General features: G+C 34.7%; 1 long non-coding RNA gene across 2 annotated transcripts in view; it reads right to left on the reverse strand.

Moving 5' to 3' along the window:
* LOC108296686 overlaps window positions 1–13274 on the reverse strand; it is a 179549-nt gene extending 166275 nt beyond the window's left edge. For both annotated transcript variants that reach the window (XR_001821943.2, XR_005198434.1), the window contains exon 1: window positions 13205–13274. This is a non-coding gene — a long non-coding RNA (uncharacterized LOC108296686). The remainder of the gene's footprint in view (window positions 1–13204) is intronic.
* Window positions 13275–15116: the final 1842 nt, after the last annotated feature.

Here is a 15116-nt window from a genome sequence, read left to right on the forward strand (position 1 = left end):
AAGTGATGGAGTTAGGATCCTAACCCAAGCTTTTCTTAAACTGTATTAGACTTGAAGATGACTTTGGTTCGGCTGGTATAGCACTGCGATGGGCTTTTATTTGCATATGTTTAAGGCACTAATTTTCCTGTCTTTGTGTTCCACTGCTCCTCCTTGACTGCTTTGTTTCCTGCTAAGTGCACATTTCATAGTGTTCATTTTCATTCATTTGGTCATTTTTTTGCTCATATGTTAACTATATGTCTCCAAATTATTTCTCAGTAAGGATTAAAATGTGCATCTTAATTTATCATAATCTACTTCAGAATATATAACTGCAGAACCATTCCCTCCTCTATTCTATGTGCTATTATTGTTACATATATAACATCTATTTATAAGTCCAGGCGGGGTGCAGTGACTTATGTCTATATTCCAGCACTTCGGGAGGTCAAGGTAGGAGGATCGCTTATGGCCAAAAGTTCAAGACCATCCTGGGCAACATAGTGATACTATGATACACGGTGATTAAAAATTTCCCAACATAAAATCTGGTAAGAATAGATTATTTCTGGATTAAGTTATGCTCAGTGGGCTCAGTTGGCTCAGTTGTGGCTTCAGTGTCCCATCTATGTGAAACTTCTCAATGTTAACTGTGGCTCTGAGCCACTCATGTACACTTGCAGCCATCTGCAGAAAACAGTTTGAAAATTCTCATCTTAACTAAAAGTGTTTCTCTGCAAAAGTAAAAAAGTAAGCTGGGCATGGTGACACATATCTGTAGTCCCAGCATCTAGGGAGGTTGATGCAGAAGGATTGATTAAGCCCAGGAGTTCTAGGTTGTAATGAGCTGATATTGCACTACAGAATGAGGCCTTGTCTCAAAATAAATAAATAAGTCAGTCCAGTAACACATTGCCATAATTATTGTTTTATGCAAACTCATGTTTTTAAAGTAGTTTAAAGAAAAAAAATAAATAATACATGTATACAGTTTTTATATTTGCATCCAAGTTTACTATTGTGGGTATTCTTCATTTCCCTCTGCATGTTTTAGTCACCAACTGGAATTGTTCCCTTTCAATCTGAAGATCTTTAGTACATTTTTTAAGGTGTGTCCCTAGTAACAGATTCTTCTAGTTCTGTTTTTCTGGTAATATCTTCATTTGCCTTCATTAAAAAAAAATTATGGAGGTGTATTTTGCTTATCATATAATTCAGTCATTACAATTGCACAACTTAAAGTATTTTATGGTAAATCTAGATTGTTATGCAACTATTACCATAAAACAATTTTGAACATTCTCATCACCCCAATAAGATCTATTGTGTCCCTTAATTACCTCACTTCTCAACCCAAGCTAAACACTAATCCACTCTCCATCTCCATAGAAATTCATCTCCACATTTTATAAAAATGGTATTGTACAATGGTCCTCCTATGTGGGTCTCCTTCCCCAGGCACAATGCTTGTGTGGTTTCTCTGTGTTGTACACACAGCAGTCATTTGTTTTGCACTTTGCTGAGCATTAGTACTGCAGAGATACGCCACGCTCTGTCCATCAGCCCACCAGTCAATGACAGCTAGGATTGGGATCCCGGGTCACCATGAACAACGCTATTGAGAACATTTATATCCAAATCTTTATGTGGATGTATATTTTAATTTCTCCTGACTAAACATATCCAAGAGTGACACTACTGGGTTACATAATAAATTTATTTTTAGCTTTCTATGAAAAATGTCAAACAAATTTCTAAAGTGTTCATGTCTGTCCACTTTTCTGCCAGAAGTGCATGAGAATTTTCACTTCTCCATGTCTCCACAAATAGTTGTGATAACTTTGTTTTTTAATTAACGTCATTCAAGCGGGTACAAAATAGTAGTCTGGTATGGTTCCCATTTGCACTTTCCCAATGACAAATAAAGATCAGCACCTTTTCAAAGCCCATTAGCTACTCATCTATCTGCTTTGGTGATATGTCTATACAAATCCACTGCCCATTTTTTGATTGGGCTGTTTTGTATTTTGAAATTTCTTGAAACTTACTTTGAGGTGTAAGTTTCTTTGTATATTCTGAATGTGAATATTTTATCAAATATGAATTTCACAAATATTTTTCCCAGTCTATTCCTAAATTTTTATTAGCAGTGTCTTTTGAACACAAAAGTATTGAATTTTGATAAGATTCAATGTATTTATTTTTATGGCCCATGCTTTTAGATAAAGGGTTGAAGATTTTCTCCTATAGTATCTTTTAAAAGTAATATCATTTACTTTTAAGTCTATGATTCATTCTGACTTAATTTTTCTATAAGGTTTTTTTCATATAGATATCCAATCGTTCCGTCACCCTTTATTAAATTGGTATCATTACTGAAGGACATTTTTGCTGAGCAGTGAGGTCTTGATTGACAGATTGCCTGAGTTTATTTAGGCTGCTATAACAAAAATATCAGAGTGGTACAAACATGGCAGTAATAACCTTGCATGCTCTTCACATGTACCCCAAAACTTAAAGTGCAATAAAAAATTAAATTAAAAAAATATATCAGAGTGGAAAACAACAACAATAAATACTTAGTTCTTACAATTCTGGAGGCTGATAAGTCTAAGGTAAAAACACTGGCATATTTGGTGTCTGGTGAGGGCTCACTAGCTGGTTCATAAACAACCCTCATCTTCTCACTGTGTCATCACATGGCAGTAGGGCTGAAAGAGCTCTCTAGGGCCTGTTTATATATATATATTATATATATATATATATAATATATATATATAAATAAATATATATATATTTATATTTTTGGAGACAGGATCTCACTCTGTTACCCAGGCTGGAGTGCAGTGGCATGATGTCAGCTCACTGCAACCTCTGCCTCCTAGGTTCAAGCAACTCACCTGCCTCAGGCTCCAGAGTAGCTAAGACTACAAGCACATGCCACCAGGTCCAGATGATTTTTGTATTTTTAGGAGAGGGTTTCACAATGTGGTCAGGATGGTCTCAATCTCTTGACCTCATGATCTGCCTGCTGGCCTCAGGCTCCCAAAATGTTGGGATTACAGGCATGAGCCACCTTGCTGGCCTGGGGTCTCCTTTATAAGGGCACTAATCCCATTTAGAAAGATTCTACCCTTATGACGTAATCACCTCCTAAAGACTCCACTTCCATCAGCACATCATAAAGCTTATCCATCATGATCAAGTCGGCTTTATCCCTGGAATTCAAGGCTGGTTCAACATATGCAAATCTGTAAGCATAATCCATCACATAACAGAACCAAAGACAAAAACCACATGACTATCTCAACAGAAGCCGAAAAGGACTTCCACAAAATTCAACAGCCCTTTATGCTGAAAACTCTTAATAAACTAGGTATTGATGGGTCATATCTCAAAATAATAAGAGCTATTTATGACAAACCCACAGCCTATATCATACTGAATGGGCAAAAACTGGAAGCATTCCCTTTGAAAACTGGCAGAAGACAAGGATGCCCTCTCTTACCACTCCTATTCAACATAGTATTGGAAGTTCTGGCAAGGGCCATCAGGCAAAACAAAGAAAGTGTATTCAAATAGGAAGAGAGGATGTCACATTGTCCTTGTTTGCAGATGACATGATTGTATATTTAGAAAACCACATCTTCTCAGTCCAAAATCTCCTTAAGCTGATAAGCAGCTTTAGCAAAGTCTCAGAATACAAAATCAATGTGCAAAAATCGCAAGCATTCCTATACACCAGTAAGAAACAAACAGCCAAATCATGAGTGAACTCCCATTCACAATTGCTAGAAAGAGAATAAAATACCTAGGAATACAACTAAAAAGGGATGTGAAAGGCCTCTTCAAGGAGAACTACAAACCACTGCTCAATGAAATAAGAGAGGACACAAACAGATGGAAGAACATTCCATGCTCATGGTTAGGAAGAATCAATATCATGAAAATGGCCATACTGACCAAAGTAATTTATAGATTCAATGCTATCCCCATCAAGCTACCAAGGACTTTCTTCACAGAATTGGAAAAAAACACCTTAAACTTCATATGGAACCAAAAAAGAACCCAAATAGCCAAGACAATCCTAAGGGGAAAAGAAAGAAAAAATAATAATAAAAAGCTAGAGGCATCATGCTACCTGACTTCAAACTATATTACAAGGCTTCTGTAATTAAAACAGCATGGTACTGGTACCAAAACAGAGAAATAGACCGGTGGAATAGAATAGAGGCCTCAGAAAAAATGCCACACAACTACAACCATCTGATCTTTGACAAACCTGACAAAAACAAGCAATGGGGAAAGGATTCCCTATTTAATAAATGGTGTTGGGAAAACTGGCTAGCCATGTACAGAAAGGTGAAACTCGTTCACATCCTTACACTTTTTACAAAAAATAACTCTAGATGGATTTAAACACGAGATCTAACACCATAAAAAGTTTAGAAGAAAACCTAGGCAATACTATTCAGGACATAGGGATGGGCAAAGACTTCATGACTAAAACACCAAAAGAAATAGCACCAAAGGCCAAAATAGACAAATGGGATCTAATTAAACTAAAGAGCTTCTGCACAGCAAAAGAAACTATCAATAGAGTGAACTGGCAACCAACACAATGAAAAAGAATTGTTGCAATTTACCCACCTGACAAAAGGCTAATATCCAGAATCTGCAGAGAATTTATAAAATTTACAAGAAGAAAACAAACAATCCCATCAAAAAGTGGGCAAAGGATATGAACAGGCACTTTTCAAAAGGAGACATTTATGCAGCCAACAAACATGAAAAAAAGCTCATCATCACTGGTATTAGAGAGAGGCAAATCAAAACCACATTGACATACTACCTCAAGCCAGTTAGAATGGCAATCATTAAAATACCAGGAGACAACAGATGCTGGAAAGGATGTGGAGAAATAGGAACACTTTTACACTGTTGTGCGAGTGTAAATCAATTCAACCATTGTGGAAGACAGTGTGGTGATTCCTCAAGGATCTACAGCTAGATATACCATTTGACCCAGCAATCCCATTGCTGGGTATATACTCAAAGGATTATAAATCATTCTATTATAAAGACACATGCACATGTATGTTTACTGCAGCACTGTTCACAATAGCAAAGACTTGGAACCAATTCAAATGCCCATAGACTGGATATGGAAAACATGGCACATATACACCATTGAATACTATGCAGTCATAAAAAAGGATGAGTTCATGTCCTTTGCAGGGACATGTATTCTCAACAAACTAACAAAAGAGCAGGAAACCAAACATCATGTTCTCATTCATAAGTGGGTGTTGAACAATGATAACACATGGATACAGGGAGGGAAACATCACACCCTTGGCTCATGGTCCCCTTTCTCCATCTTTGAAGCCAAAACTATCAAGTAACTTTTTCTGAGACCACATTGTTCTAACCTTCATTTCTGTCATCTTTTCCACTTTTAAGGGCCCTTGTGATTCTATGAGCTCACTGTTTATATCGTTTTTATCCAAGATAATTCCACTATTTTAAGGCCAGTTGATGAACTTAATTTTGTTTGTACTTTTAGTTCTGTTTTGCCATGTAGCATTACACATGAGGGTCAAGGATTAGAACATGCACAGTAGGGGTGATCAAACATGCATGGATTTTTTTCTTTCAGCACTTTGATTATGTCATGTCACTGCCTTTTGGCCTCTATTGTTACTGACGAGAAGTCAGGCACTAATCATACTGATGCTCACCTGTATGCTGTAAGACTATTAAGGCTACTTTTTTTTTTTTTCTGCTTTCAAGGTTTTCTCTTAGTCTTTGGATTTCAACAGAATGATTGTGATGTATCTAGGTGTACATGTATTTGTGTATAATCTACCTGGGTTTCTTAATGCTTATGGATATGTAAATTGATGCTTCCATGAACTTTGGAAAGTCTTAATTATTTCTCAAATATTTTTTCATTCTTATCTTAGTACACATGTGTTGGCAAATTGGATGTTATCTCATAGATCTCTGAGACTCTGTTTATTATTCTTTAAGTTTTCTTTTATTCCTTTTGACTGGATAATTTTACTGCTTTCTTTCCCCAAATCAAAGCTGCATTGAATTGCTCAAGCGAATATTTTCTTTTGGTTATTGCAATTTTAAAATCTGGCAGTTTCATTTTTTCTTTTACATAATATTTATCTACAACTTGTGAATCTCTGTTCATTTATTGTTATCTTGTTTTTCTTTAATCCTTTAAGCATGATTCTCTTATTTCTTTGAACATGTTTAAAACAGCCTTTTAAGCTCTTTTTCTACTAAATCTAACATTTTTAAATAAAACATTAAAATATAGTTTATATTGACTTTTTCTACTTTCTCATGACAGTGTGAAAACTATTTTTAATTGACTTTTTTTCTTTTTATATTGGTCACACTTTTCTGTTTTCATTTTTGTTTTGTATCTCTTCTTGGTTTTGTTGAAAACTAGATATTTTAAACATTATACTCTTGGAATTCCAGTTTCTAATCATTTCTCATAAAGATTGTTTTTGCTGTTTTTGTTTTCCTTTTTTGCTTTTTAGTATGTTTTCTTTTTTTGTTTTATAACTTGCCTGGATTAATCCTTTGACATTCTGTTTCCACTGTGGTGTGCAGGCACTAATACTATCTCTGCACAATTTATAGATATATTCTTGCTTTTATTTTTAGACTTGGCTTCTTACAGGTCACTGCTGTGCTTCCAATGTCATTCAATGACTGTATAGAGGGTATGCTCAACCCACACAGTGCAAGATTTACTCCTTCTGTTGATCTATATGTTGGTAGGAGAATACATTAAAAATTCAGACGATTTTTAAGTGTATCCTTTCAGTTCATGCTGGTATTTTGTGTGCACATCTGAAAAACTGGCCAGGAACTCCTTGTCTCAACCACAACCTCAAAATAAAGACTTTTTGGTTCTCCACGTGTACCCCTATCTGACATCATAACTTTGAGCAGGATTGTTCCTGCCTATTGGTCACCTATGCTCCAAATTAAGTCATGTACTTGCAATGATGGCAGTGAAAATAATGGATCTCACAGCCTGCCCTATGCAGGCAGGTGTTAAATGAAATGCTTTAGACAAATTAAATTTAACAGCATTTATATGAGCAAAGAAATGATCAATGAGTTTGATAGCACACTAAATCGGTAAAGGTCTAGAGAGTTCCACTCAGCAAAGTGGACGGGCAGTATTTATAGTAAGAAAAAGGAAGTGGCTCATTGTTCTATTCCCACTTATGAGTAAGAACATGCAGTGTTTGGTTTTCTATTCCTGTGTTTGTTTGCTGAGAATGATGGCTTCCAGCTTCATCCATGTTCCTGCAAAGGACATGATCTCTCTCTCTTTTTTTTTAATGGATGTAGAGTATTCCATGGGGTATATGTGCCACATTTTCCTTATCCAGTCTATCATTGATGAGCATTTGGGTTGATGAGAACAAATGGACACAGGGAGGGAAACAACACACACTTGGGCCTGTCAGGAAGTGGGAGGCATGGGGAGGTAGAGCATTAGGACAAATACCTAGTGCATGTGGGGCTTAAAACCTAGATGATGGGTTAATAGGTGCAGCAAACCACCATGGCACATGTGTACCTAAGTAAACTGTACATTTTGAGCTTATATCCCAAAACTTAAAGTAAAATTTTAAAAATTTGTTTTTAAAAAAAGGAAATAAAAAGGAAGTGGCATATAGAAGTAGCCTGGTTTGTCATAGCTTAGCATTTACTTTAGGTGAACATGTCTGACAATTTTGCAGCCTGTGATTGGCTGAAAGCTCAGCTGCTACAATTGACTAAGACTCAGTTGCTTATTACTCTCAAGTTAGGTTGTAGTATGTTTACCTATTAAGTTAGGCTACCATTCATTACAAATGGAGGCCACATTAAGCCAAAATGTAGTCAAACCATTTCCCCCTCTTTTAGGCAAACTCTCAATTTTGCAAGATTGACCAAAACCTTGGGCACTGATACCAGTTTCTGCCACTATCATAATTAACTTGTTTAATCTCACTATGAAATTCACAATTCACAATGTCAAATTAGTTAAATGATGTTTTATGCTTCATTCATGTTATTCTAATCATAATAAGATCATTTGATATTCAAAGGATTTCTGCACACAAGCATTTAGGATTCTTGAGGGGATACAATACATCAGGGAGTCTATTATGACTATTAGCTGGAAGATAATACCCAGAAACTCAAGTGCATCCCTTAACAAAAGACTTCATAACCCAAACTGAAAAAAAAAAGAATGATAATGTAGTAAATAAATATAGTTCAATAATATTTATGTCCAATTGATCAAACTCTTTGTTTGGGGCATGATGGCAATTAAGGACTATACTTTGCTGTAAAATGGCCTGAATTTAAAAGGTACCAATTTTTGGTCATTACCCTGGTAACACAAGGTATAATAACCTGGAGACCTACTAAGAGATGAAAATTAGAAAACTTTGGAAGGGTCAACCTTGTCATCCCGCATTCAGAATGCTTACAAGGCAGCTGTCACCTGCTCTCATAAACATATCATGTGTTTCTTTCCTGTGAGAAATTTCCTCAATGTATTTGGTGACAGTGTTTAGAGAAATAGCAGTAACAGTCACCTTTGAAATAAAACTTCTTGTAGTAGTAAAATCAAGGGAAAGGTAAGTGCAAATTCAAATTCAGTTTTGTTCAAAACCATAAACAAAACCCCAACGTGAGTTAGAAGATATCTAAAGCTGTGTGATGTTCCATTAAGTGATTTTGTTGAGCACACATGTTCTCATTCACCTTTTAGAGAGGGGCTTCTACCAGTCTAAACTCTGGCTGATCTGATTTGCTATAAAATCTAAGATTTTCCCCAATTTATAGATTAGCTTGAAATTCTATTGCAGCCATCACCTCACCTTCATGAAGAGTGAGCCCCAAAATCTCCATTGAAATCTTTACTTAGTGGACACTGACTTATCTTTTTCTATTTCATGGTTTATACTAATTTTGGGTTACTGACCACTTTCACCTCTGATTATGAGAGGTATTACTAAGACTTTCAGAGAAAGCCATTCAGAAGGCAGGCGTGAACCAGGTCAAATAGGAAGATCCAAGCCAGTGAGTAGGCATAAAAGAATAAGCAGACTCTCTGCAGACTCGATATACGCCCTCGGGAGCTGGAAAAGAGGGCCATCTAGTGGGGTTTGAACAGAGGTCAATTAAATTCATCCACAGGTAAGTCTTCATAGCTGTTGAACAAGATCTAGTGGGAACTTACTTTTTTGTGGTCTTTTTGTAGCAGACTGAAAGTGTCAATAGCCACATTTAGAGACCTTACTAGATTTAAATAAGTAACATTATACAACCAATTATGCATAATCTCATAGGTAATCTTCAAGTCTTGATTACATAATGTCTCAAAGATAATATACATTTTGCTGCCATCACTAGTACAGATTTTCTGTTTGATGGCAATTAGAATATTAATTGGAAAGGTAAAGGTACTATTTTCAGTGAATTTTAAAATACAATTAGCAATGATGTCTAGAATATCAAGGATAACTTTCCACTCTACTTTTGTAGATTCAGGGTGACTCTCATTGGGAACACAGAGAGGTAATGGCATACATTAGTAAAATTTTTCCTGATTTGGGGGCATTAACCCACAAACTCAACAAAGTCTCCAGTTTATTGTTAGAGCATAAGCCTTAGTTAAAGCCATGCACTGGTTATAGTCCCATGCATTTTCTTGTAAGGAAAGGGAGGGGATTAGAAAATAAAAAAAAGGGAAAGAAGGAATAAAGGTATGACTTCTATGGTGGAAGAGAAGACTTGATGTGTGATCTTGGGAAGCTGTCAATGCCTAGGATGTCATCTGCTTCTGAGGAAAAACTTTCCTGGTTGGTCTTACTTTAGGGTATCCAATAGGCATGCCATTTAGGAATCTGGAGGAGTTATTTTGAGATCAGAGATGCAGAACCAAGTCTCCAGGCCTTAAAGTTTTGCTGCAGAGAAGAACTTGATGTGGTCTCTTCAGAGTTCAGGAGCAGTCTTTATCTGGTGTTGTTTTCTAAAGACCTAATATCTGGGTTTTAGATCTGGTCATCATCAGTAGATGGGTCACAAAAATGTTATTTTACTTTGTGGAAATATGCTTTGGTGCAATGCATTAAAGCTTTGAACTACCGAATTATGGCAAAGTTTTCAAGCGTGGGAAACATGTATGGTTCTATGATTAGAGGTATAGGCCTTCCAGTAACTACTTCAGAAATGGTCAACCTATGTTTTCCAGTGAGAGTGGATCTGATTGCCATCAATCAGCAATATGTTTACCCAAAGCAAGTCAATCAATTCAGTTAACTCTGCTTAATGCCCTTGCATTTATAATAACTTATTTAACTATTTTACAACTTTTCCAGTGAAACAAGTAACTCCATCACTGGAGATTTTATGAGAAAAGTGTGTCCCACAAGGAAAAAACATTTTCTGATAACTTTTTAGCTACTATTATAGTATCAGCCTTTTAAATGGGAGGGCTTCTATGTAACCAGAAAACATGCATGAAAGATGGTAGTTGAATAAAATCCATCTGTAGGTATTCAAATAGCCCAGCAGGTACTGAAAATACGTCACCTGAGATTTTTGTTGTCTTACTAGAATTACAGGTTTGATAATCCAAACGTTGGTGATAAATTCTTTTAGTAAACTTTGAACAGTCCACCAATTTTTTCCATAATTTAGGTTATTTTATCTCTACCATGAGTCACTGAGTGCAGGGCATTTGTTAACAGAAAGTTTAAGAATTCAGAAAGGACAAAATAATCATTCCTGCTCTCCATGAATCCACGTTTAACATTAGAATTACGTCCTCATAAACGTCAATTTTTTTTTCTTCCATTTCAGGTGTATAGAACTGTTTCTTATAACGTTATTATAAGTAATTTGAATTGATGCATTCTTATGGATTTCATTCAAATTTCATAACTCAACAATTTCAGTAGTGGCTGACTTATGAAAACCTGTGAAATTATTTCTTAGGTATTTAATTAATTCTTATTCTGCTTGATGTTGGGTTAGCAATTTTATGGATAATCAGTTTCCTCTTTAGAGATCTAGAAATTCTTACTCAGTCTAATGACAAGACCTTAAAGTTATCAGACACTTACACTTGTTATCATTCCTTCCATGAATTTCTTTGAAGATAAAGCACTTTAGATTTATAGCTACTCAAGAAAGTATTAGAATAAGCAAATAAGCATCTGTTAATGACAACATTTAAAATAGCTATAATTTAAGATATGATGAGAGAGTATTATTATTATAATGATGCAACTGACCAGGAAGTTTGGTTAGTTCTGCAGCATACAACATTTTAAGGTAATCACCAGAATTATGACTGATGGTGTTACCCCAGAACTATTTCTTACACTTTCTGAAATACATATTAATAACACATCCAAACAAATATAATATGAAGGTTTAGCATTATTTATTAATAATGTTTCCTACATAATTTAATATATCAAATAAGCCCAATCAGTTTAATGTATCTCTTTTATAAGAAAATGCATCAAAGGGCTCATCTAAAAAAATCCTAAAGTTAATTTGAGGTCAAGAAAAATACCTAATTTAGAATTTGATTTTTGGAAAGTTTATCAAACATTTAAAACACCTGACAAAATAGAATCTCAGGTTACTGTGAACAGCAGTAATTAATTTAACCAAGGTCATGATAATTAAGTCTGAAAAAGGAAATAAATTTACACAGTTGAAGAAAACTTAGCTCTTTTAACAAAGAGGACTCAGTTTTTTTAAGTGAATAAAAATATAATAAAAACAACATAAAGCACAGGAAATTAACTTGGTAAAACATAAAATCTTTGTTTTCTAGGTCTATTATCTAGAAAGCAAACCTTTTACAATTTTCTATTAAGAGTAGACTAATACTCTAAGAAATCATGTTGTTTTAATAAAGAGAAGCAAATTCTACCTTTGCATCAGCATACTTTTAATATTAATGTTCATTTTTTAGAAAAATTTATAATTCCCACCTAATCTTAGCCAGCTTGATCACGCATAAAACTTCTTTCACAAGATTCATCTTCCACATACCTTCTACAACTTTCACATCCATTAAGTTTTTGTCCTATATGTTTTCTCTTCACATTTTGGAAAAATATGTCATTCTATTTTAGAATAAAAATTACTCATTTTTTCTTACCAAAACAAAACATCCTCATACTCTACAGCTTGTCCTTACTATGCACACATCTGAACTTCCTTGAATATTGGTGTACAGAGTTGTTTTCCTTATTTCACTTATAGTAATTTTAGGTACATATAGTAGTTAGAAATCAGATTTCTTAGTAACCTTACTTTCCAGTAAACACTAGGAAGCAAGCAATTGGGAACTCTCTGTCACAGCAACATCCTATACATTGCAAATATATGAATAATTATTTCTAGAAGCATGTGGTTTTTCGTAGTGCAGCTTGTCAGTGTGGAAAATAAAATATCTACTAATGGTTCCAAACATTTCTAATGTCTCTGTATTAAGGAACTGAAGATGAGGCAAAATTTCATCTCTATCCTCTTGTGTGTTTTTGGTTTGCTTGCTGGTTTGTTGGTTTGGGCTAGGACTGAGAGTTAACATCTCGTTTGTAAAGATTTCCCCCAGCCTCAGCTTTTCATTCCTGATAAGAACATTAAAGCCTTCTGATATTGAAAAGACATATTTACATGGAAATATTACATCTCTTTAACTCAATTATTTTTTAGCAATTATGTTTGGATTCCTTAAAAAAATAAGATACTAAGTCATCAGAAGACAAACACACATACATATCATACATACAGATATATGAACAAATAGAAACAGATCTTATAGCTTTCATTCTGTTTTAGCAATGTTCCAGTTACAGTAATGCAAGCTACTAATTTTTGTATATAGAGTTATCCAATGTCCCAGAAAGTAGCATCCCAGACTCTTTAAATTTGAAAAAACTAATTCTCAAATTGGACATACCTGACATCTCTAACTGGAGACAATCTAGTGATTTCTTGCAACCAGTTCAATCCTAGACCAATTCCAGTAAATATTGATCAAATAAAGTCAGAGAGCTCGAAACACAAATTTATAAAGCTCAAATCCAGGACAGAACTAACTCATTACCTCAGTTTCTGTGAGAAATAAATGGAAACAATGAGGCTTAATGAGTACCTGTAGGTCACTTCGTGCTCCTGGTAGTCACTGGAGTCCCACTTTGAATCCCACTTCTGACATCAATCTGCTAAAAAAAAAAACACAAAAAACCTTTATGTTTGTTGGTTTACAGTCTGTTTTGTCAGAAACTGGGATGTCAACCCCTGCTTTTTTCAGTTTTCGATTTGCTTCGTAAATTTTCCTCCATCGCTTTATTTTGAGCCTATGTGTATCTTTGCACATGAGATGACCCTCTTAAAGATAGCCTACCGATGGATCTTGGCTCTTTATTCAGCTTGCCATTTTGTGTCTTTTAATTGGGGCATTTAGCACATTTTCATTTAAGGTTAGTATTGTTATGGGTGGTTTTGATCCTGTCATCTTGATGCTAGATGGTTATTTTGTAATTTCCTAAGTGACAGAAGCAACAAAGGTAAAAGAGCCATCTTTCATTATTTATAAGAAGCCCATTCAACCACACCTGAGTTTGTGTTAATAAGGTAGTATTTGGAAATTCCCAAGATAATCACAGGTTGCAGAGACTTGGTTGCCAGATAAATCAACTACGTGACTAGATAATTTAAACTTTCAGTACCAACCAGGCCTTTGTGGAAAGGAGATGGACTAACAGTTGAGTCGATAACCAATAGCCAATAATTTAATCAATCAAGTATGCATACATAATAAAGCCTCCAAAATGCCCTAAAATAAAAGGGTTTGTGGAGCTTCTGGGTTACTAAGAACATAGAATATGCTGCACCCAGAGAGGGCATGGAAGCTCTGTGTTCCTTTCTTCATATGGATCTGTGTTTCTTTTCCATATGGCTATACCCTATGTTATATCCTTTTATAATATATGAGTAATAGAAAGTAAAACACTTTTCTGAGTTCTGTGAGCCATGCTAGCCAATGACTAAACCTGAAGAGTGGACTGTTAAAACCTCTGATTTATACCCATTCATTCAGAAACACAAGTAACAAACTGGACTTGTGATTGGCATCTGAAGTGGAGGGCAATCTTATAAGGCTGAAGCCTTAACCTGTGGGATCTGAGGTTACTCAAAAGAGATAATGACAAAGCTCAGTTAAACTGTAGGGCATCTGGTGCCATAAAATTATTCCATCTGAGGAAAAATACCTATGTATCTGTTCACAGAAATATCCTGCACTGAATATGAATATAGAAAAAAACAGTTTGTGGTTTTTTTCTATACAATCATAGTTATTAAAAATTGTTTAAATATTTTAATTATAAAATCATTAAATACATGAGATTATCAAAGAATAAAAACTACAATATCTGGCAAATATATGCAGATAAATATTTGATGACAATGATCACTCACTTATGGTTTAAGAAATGAATCTGAACAAATCAAGAGTATTAAAAAATCTCCTTGCCTAATATTTATGAAATACCTGCAAAAACATTAAGCATATTAACGATCACAGTCTCAGTTTAAACTTGTTCTAAAAATCCTAGCTAATATATTCAGTGACATAAAAGGAAAAAAATATTTAAAAATTTCAGAGAAGCATAAACTATCCTTATTTCAAAATAATACAACTCTTCACAAAGAGAATCCAGCAGCCTTAAAATAAAAATCTTTAGAATTTATGACAAATTTTATAACACACATTTGCTAGACATAAGGTCACTAGACAATAAAACATTTATACTGAAACCAATAGTATTCCTTTATGTCAACAACGATCAAAGAGAAACAATAATTTATTAAAGATAACATTTGTAATAGTAACAAAACTTGTTAGAAATCTAGAAATCTAGTAAAAAGTCTTAAGACTGGAGTGCTAGTGTTACAGGGGAAGAAAACAAAGAAGGAGCTTATAAAGAGATCCTCTTTCAAAATATGTCAGAATATGTACCTGAATACTCACCAGTTGTAGACAGAAAAAATAAAATGTGTTT

Source organism: Cebus imitator, unplaced genomic scaffold (genome assembly GCF_001604975.1).
Source record: "Cebus imitator isolate Cc_AM_T3 unplaced genomic scaffold, Cebus_imitator-1.0 Scaffold730, whole genome shotgun sequence".
Classification (NCBI taxonomy): Eukaryota; Metazoa; Chordata; class Mammalia; order Primates; family Cebidae; genus Cebus; species Cebus imitator.